The sequence below is a fragment of the Bison bison genome, unplaced genomic scaffold (genome assembly GCF_000754665.1).
Source record: "Bison bison bison isolate TAMUID 2011002044 unplaced genomic scaffold, Bison_UMD1.0 scf7180017864466, whole genome shotgun sequence".
Taxonomy (NCBI): domain Eukaryota; kingdom Metazoa; phylum Chordata; class Mammalia; order Artiodactyla; family Bovidae; genus Bison; species Bison bison.
The window spans coordinates 3203238-3211017 of record NW_011495027.1 but is presented as its reverse complement, the minus strand read 5'-3'; positions in this window follow the sequence as shown (position 1 = coordinate 3211017).

Sequence of the window (7780 nt, the reverse complement as noted above, 5' to 3'; positions counted from 1 at the left end):
TTTATTGTGATCCACACAGTCAAAGGCTTTGGCATAGTCAGTAAAGCAGAAATAGGTGTTTTTCTGGAACTCTCTTGCTTTTTCGATGATCCAGCGGATGTTGGCAATTTGGTCTCTGGTTCCTCTGTGTTTTCTAAAACCAGCTTGAACATCTGGAAGTTCACGGTTCACATATTGCTGAAGCCTGGCTTGGAGAATTTTGAGCATTACTTTACTAGCGTGTGAGATGAGTGCAATTGTGCAGTAGTTTGAGCATTCTTTGGGATTGGAATGAAAACTGACCTTTTCCAGTCCTGTGGCCACTGCTGAGTTTTCCAAATTTGCTGGCATATTGAGTGCAGCACTTTCACAGCATCATCTTTCAGGATTTGAAATAGCTCCACTGGAATTCCATCACCTCCACTAGCTTTGTTCGTAGTGATGCTTTCTAAGGCCCACTTGACTTCACACTCCAGGATGTCTGGCTCTAGGTCAGTGATCACATCATCGTGATTCCCTGGGTCATGAAGATCTTTTTTGTACAGTTCTTTTGTGTATTCTTGCCACCTCTTCTTAATATCTTCTGCTTCTGTTAGGTCTCTACCATTTCTGTCCTTTATTGAGCCCATCTTTGCATGAAATGTTCCCTTGGTATCTCTAATTTTCTTGAAGAGATCTCTAGTCTTTCCCATTCTGTTGTTTTCCTCTATTTCTTGCATTGATCGCTGAGGAAGGCTTTCTTATCTCTCCTTGCTATTATTTGGAACTCTGCAGTCAGATGCTTATATCTTTCCTTTTCTCCTTTGCTTTTTGCTTCTCTTCTTTTCACAGCTATTTGTAAGGCCTCCCCAGACAGCCATTTTGCTTTTTTGCATTTCTTTTCCATAGGGATGGTCTTGATCCCTGTCTCCTGTACAATGTCACAAACCTCTGTCCATAGTTCATCAGGCACTCTATCTATCAGATCTAGTCCCTTAAATCTATTTCTCACTTCCACTGTATAATCATAAGGAATTTGATTTAGGTCATACCTGAATGGTCTAGTGGTTTTCCCTACTTTCTTCAATTTAAGTCTGAATTTGGCAACAAGGAGGTCATGATCTAAGCCACAGTCAGCTCTTGGTCTTGTTTTTGCTGACTGTATAGAGCTTCTCCATCTTTGGCTGCAAAGAGTAGAATCAATCTGATTTCGGTGTTGACCATCTGGTGATGTCCATGTGTAGAGTCTTCTCTTGTGTTGTTGGAAGAGGGTGTTTGCATTGACCAATGCGTTCTCTTGGCCAAACTCTATTAGCCTTTGCCCTGCTTCATTCTGTACTCCAAGGCCAAATTTGCCTGTTACTCCAGGTGTTTCTTGACTTCCTACTTTTGCATTCCAGTCCCCTATAATGAAAAGGACATCTTTTTTGGGGTGTTAGTTCTAAAAGGTCTTGTAAGTCTTCATAGAACCGTTCAATTTCAGCTTCTTCAGCATTACTGGTTGGGGCATAGACTTGGATTACTGTGATATTGAATGATTTGCCTTGGAAACGAACAGAGATCATTCTGTCATTTTGGGGATCACATCCAAGTACTGCATTTCGGACTCTTTTTTTGACCATGATGGCTACTCCATTTCTTCTAAGGGATTCCTGCCCACAGTAGTAGATACAATGGTCATCTGAGTTAAATTCACCCATTCCAGTCCATTTTAGTTCACTGATCCCTAGAATGTCAATGTTCACTCTTGCCATCTCCTGTTTGACCACTTCCAGTTTGCCTTGATTCATGGACCTAACATTCCAGGTTCCTATGCAGCTCAGGCTGTGCCAATTTTGTGATTCTGTGCTACATTTATAATCACTATTATTTTAAAGGGTTCCTTGACTCTATAGCTTCTTTTTGTTGTTTTTGTTTAGTCATTAAGTCATGTCTGAATCTGCGACCCTATGGACTGTAGTCTACCAGGCTCCTCTGTCCATGGGATTTCCCAGGCAAGAATAGTGGGGTGGGTTGCCATTTCCTTCTCCAAGAGATCTTCCTGACCCAGGGATCGAATGCATGTCTCCTGCATTGCAGTTGGATTCTTTACCACTGAGCCACCTGGGAAGTCCCTATGGCTTCTTTAGCATCGTCAAAATTTCTGCTGTAGAAATTAAAGGTCAATTAAAGTTCTGTGGGTTTTGGTGAATGGAGCCCCAGCCCAAGTGTCAGTGATGTAAAGTTTGTCTGTATTTACAAAATGTTACTTAATCACTCCTCCAAGGAGACAAGAATAAGTTCATTTAATCCATATGATTAAATGAGAAATAAGAAATTTATCTCTTAAATAGTTAAATATAAAATATTTTCAAAGTTTCTTTTATTAAAATTAGTCAAAGACATTCTCTGTTCTCCCAACTCCTTTCTTTATATTTGATTTCTGAAGCTTTTGACACTTTTTAAAGTAAAAATTCAAAACACAAAGAAAACACCATAGGTATGTGTCTCAGTATCTAAGGGTCAGGCTTACGGAAAGCAAACAAGAACAGCCCCTGATGATGGAAGCAGAGACCAAAACGTCTTCCATGTTCTGCTTCATGATTTCAGTCCGAAACAAGAAATCTAGAGGAATGGCATAGTCCCCAGACCAGAAGCATGTTAGTCAGGTCAGTGCTCTGGCTTCAGTCCCGATCTGCTGAATGAGTTCCTTGGTTTCTGTGGTAGGCTTAGCGATTGAGGTAGACACAGCAATTCTGTGGTAGGCTTACCAAGCCTTCCAGGTGATTCTGATGATAATAACATTTGAGAACCATTAGTCTAGAACAGATTTTGAAAAGAGAAAAACAGAACCTTCAGAGTGTCACTGTGATAAAAAATTTTATTTCATGCTTGAAGAGAAACAAAAAAATTAGCAGTGTGTATAGTCCTTAGATAAATATACCTTTAGTCTAAAGAGCTTTCTGAAAGCCAGTATCACTAAAGAATGGCACTGTTTGGAAGACTCTCAGAAGTCAGTTGTCGTAACTTACCGCTTTGATTCAGAAACATTTTAACTGCCAGAGTGAGATTATAATCTACAAATATTCTATGGAAATACTTCCATGAAAGTAATTATATACAGAAGACATTTAATACTCAGGTATTTTTAGGGTGCTCTGGGTTACACAGAATGAAAAATGTTTCCTTCTTGAGAAGTCTTGCAAGAAGAGAACGTGTGTAAGCCAATGCGCTGCAGGACTTATATAATATTTGAACTACATATACAGGACTTATATAATATGTGAAAGTGTAATTATGAATTTCCAAAAGAGGATATTCTCTTTTGTGTATGGTGGTTCTCTTCATTTCTGATGTTTTCCAGACTTGTTTGACCATGGAAGCCTTTTCTGTGGAGGGTCCTTTTTGACAGAATTCTGCAGAATCTATCTTGGGAAATGCTGATATGAATTAGAAAATGATAGAATTTCTGTCTTGGAGCTATTTCTAGAAATCAATCAGTTGAATTCCTTAGTTCTAAGCACCTGGCTCACCCAAAGTCAGAGAGCTAGTTATTCCAGAGCCACTTGTAACCTCTAGTTTGTGCTACTATCCTTGCAAATATGAAAATCTTCTTCAAACATCAAATTTCATGGATCAACACCCATTTCCTGCATACATATACATTGATGTAAATAGGTAAAATATTTTATACCTGTCAGTTACAAAGTATCCTAACCAGGGGCAATGCCACAAACTTCAGAGTCAGAGTCTGGCTCCATCATCTCCTGCTAGTAAAACCAAATGGTGAGTTAATTAAACTCTACAAGCCTCAGTTTCTTGGGGTAACAGTTCTACCTACCTTCTGGGTGCTAACAAGAGGTAAACAAAAATAATCTGGATGGCATAGCACTGTGCTAGCCACACTGAAAATGTTCAATAAATATTAGACACAGCTTTGTTGACTGAATTAAAAATGTGCAATGATAAAAAATTACAGCCAAGTCCACAATTCATTTAAAAGAATTTGCAATTTTATTAAATCAAAATAGATTGTACATGCATTTTGGGGACAAAATATTGTAAGTAGGTGCAAAACATTTATTCATTCTACAATGTTTGATGTACAAATCAATTTCCAGATCCTTTGCAGTAACTCTGCAACATTTAGGGTTTACCAACTACAGGTTAAGAACCAATGGCCTGTGTCAATACACTTTTTAAAAATTAATTAATTAATTTTAATTGGAGGATAATTACAATATTGTTATAGTTGTCAATGCATTTTCATCTAAAAATAGATTGTTTAAAAACATGGACATGAAGAAAGGGCCTTCTGCCTTCTTTGTCCCGTTATTTCTGTATTTAAATTCCCTTGCAGTTGATTTTTTATGGGTCTCTTTGGGCATGTTCAAAACCCATTTCGTGTGATCTGATCTTCTGCAGACCTGAGCAGCTGGCCAGCATCTTCTTCACAGTAACATTTTATCCCAAGTAAAACCGCTTCCGAAAGAAATCACTCTATCAATCAGTTAACAACATTACGTGACTAGCATTTGAGTAGATACCTATGGATAGATAGAAGGTGTTTGAAACCTCTTTTATCACTTGAAGGAACTTACAATGTAGTTGAAGGAGCAAATTTATCACTTGGGAATATGCAAGTGCTCTACTGATGGTACTGGTTGAAAGTGGCACTTTCTGAAAATGTTCAGAAAAGGGCAAAATCAGTGGAGGAGAATATTTGCAAAGCTCCATGAAGGCACATTGAAATGCAAAAATATTGAATTAAGAACCAAGATTTAGGTTCTAGTCCAGGCTTTGAAACTATTAACAATTGGGCTAGATTTTAACTTTTCTAGATATTAGTTTTCTTACCTATAAAATGAACAATTGGATTGGGCTCTGACTGCTCCCCCTGAAGATGGGAGACCTGTATCCTCAATGTGCATCTTCATATTGACCACTCACACAGCCCTCTGAGAGAGGTACTATTCAAAGATGGTAGCCCCGCTTTTCAGATGCGGTCACGGAGGCTAGCAAGGTTGTGTCATCTACTGCAACCTAGCTAATAAGAGACTGTTCCAGTACTCCCACCCAGGTTTTCCCCATTCTGGCCTCTTTTCTCTTAACCACAAGGCCTTTTTTTTCCTTTGAGGGGATGGGAAAGGGTTTAAGCTGGCTGGACCTTCTGAGATGGGTAAGGGCAGATATAGAGTTACACTGTGTGTCTAACTCAGTCCCCAGAGTACATAGTAATTTATAGTGCAGCTCCCTCCCTAAGTCCCAGAAAGCCTATAATATGAGGTTATTTCTGTCCCCAAACACCAGCATTATTATGGAGATCAGCTGAGCACGAACTATTTGTTGCTTATTCATTAACCTCTTCTTTTTTAAGTGTTTCTTTTTTTCATTTTTTAATTCTTTGGTCATTTAAAAATTGCTTTTTTCTAAGTTCTCTTTGATTTCTCAAATAATGCTCTTCCTATTGTTTCTGTACACATGCAGAAAGACTATTTTCTGTCTTACGAACCATTAGCCTGTAAATAATCACTATTATCACATGATGTTTAGACTTTTAATAAAACACTGCCTGACTTTCATTTGTTTTTGCTCCACTAACAGTTCAGAACCCTTCTAGCTGTGATGTTTTTCTCTAATTAGTGCTGTTTGCCTTCTATCCTTGCATGGTCTGCTTGAATCTGTCTGGAGATGGAAAAGCCTATGATAGTAATCATGGACTTTACTGAGTGCTTACTTTGTTTTGGATACTATTTGTGAATGAAAAATGTTACCTGCCATGTCAGTAAAAAAGGGCTGTTGCAACCATCATGCCATCACATTACAACCAACCGGATGGTGAGCCCTGAGGGAATTCAGGATAGAAATATAACGCCCACATTAAATCATCAGACACTGTAGGCACCACCCCGCCCCCAGCCTTGCACCTTGAGGACACTCAAGATGAGAAAACATAGGATACTGGCCCCAAATAGCTGAGGTGCATATCAAAGGCATGATTTCGGTGAGCCAAGAATCTTGTATCTTCTACACAGAAATGTGCTAAATTCCTTAACTTGAGGTATCAGATTTTTTTTAGTTGACAGCAATCTTTTGATGTTCTGATTACCTGATCTTTGTTGCAAAAACTCCTGTATATTTTTTGCCTGTTTGGGGCAGTTTCTCAGGGTTATCTGAGATTCTGGGTCCCGGGGTTAAGTCCTTAGTTTTGACCTAACTCTCAACTTTTAGTGTGTACTTTTTTTCAGTCTATTAATCCATAGTCAAGGTGTCTTATGTATAATCTTTACAACCACCCTTAATAGAAGCTAGGAACTGCTATTGTTCCCATATTACAAATAAGGAAATGGATACAAATAAGAACATTGAGATGAAAGTAATTTGTCCAAAGTTGCTGAGTCAATTTAGCAAGGTCAAGTCAAACTCAAGAGTTTGGCACCAAAACCTAAGCCCTTAATCTTGAGACTACACTTTTGTCTTTTCAAAGGAAAGAAGTAGGATGTATATGTGGGAGGATCAGTTATCTCCTCTTCTCGTGGTTAAGATTGAGCTGGTTTAGAAGGAGTTTATTTGAGCAATGTAGGAAGATTATTTAGGGTAGGATAATATTAGCAGCAAGGAAAGGAAATTAAGAAAGGGAACATTTTGGATCTACATTTACATCTCATAGACACCTCTCTTCTGAATGGAGGGCTGTTTCCTGACCAGTTTTCCTAGTGAAAGAAGCTATTCACAGCTGCGGAAAGCAGGCCCCATGGCTGGCAGGATTGGACCATCACCACTATCGCAGTTGGTAGTAAGAGTGGGAGACGGTAATAGCTTACTGTCATTTCTAACATTTTAATAATTGACAGAATAAAAATTAATCCTTATCTTTAAAAAAATCAAGAAAGGCTTCAGAAAACTACTTCCTCCAGCTTATCACCTCTGCTGCCTTATTGTCATAATGAAATCATGTCTCATATTTTCTTTCCCCTCTGCTAATAGCAAGGCTTTAAATTATTAAAGGAGAGGGATGTCAAGGCTTCTGCTTTGCTGTTTCTCTCCTCTCTGCTTTGAGACTAGGTTGACTCTTTGGGCTTTCCTGTTGCTGCCCTGGAAAGGTTCCTTCTCTGTTGGGCGTCACGTCCCAGCCTTGCTTCATGTCTGCAGACATGCAGGGCAGAGTTTAGGCTGCTGAATGGAGCAGAGGAATGTTTGAGTGGCAGGGGCAGGGGGTTGTTGACTTTACCTAAAATATTTTCTGAAAATAGCTCATACAGTGTTATGTTTTGTAGCTCCCTCCGCTCTTCTGTGACCCCCACATTTAAATAAATGTGTAGAGTTATGGTGTGTACAGAGGAAGTTAGAAAATGAACCCCACTGTTCCTATCTCCACAGGCATCTGTGCGGGTGGGACAGGGTGAATGGGCTCTTTGGGAATTCTAAAGGGAATCCTCTAGAGCCAAATTCCTCAACCAGGGCAAACTTCCATCAGCTGTGTAAATAGTGTGGCAGCGTGAGGAGGCCACAGGCGGCTTCCTGACAGTCAGCTACTGTGCCCAGGTAGTTCAAAGGATTCATGTTCCATCCTGAGCTTGCAGGATGTGAGTTGAATCTTGTAGTCCCTGATGAGTGGGTGGATGGGTAGAAATGTTCTCTGTACTTTTATTTAGGAGGGAAGGCAAGTCTGATGGTGATAGATAGGGCTGACTGATAAAGCCACAATGAAAAGAGGGCTTCTGGGTATCTGGGTGAAGGAAAAAAAGGAAAAAACCTCTGGAAACTGGGGACAGAATTGGATACTCATAAGCAGACGTTTATCTCAGCTCAAGAAATTCCTGGGACCAGGCTTAGGACACTG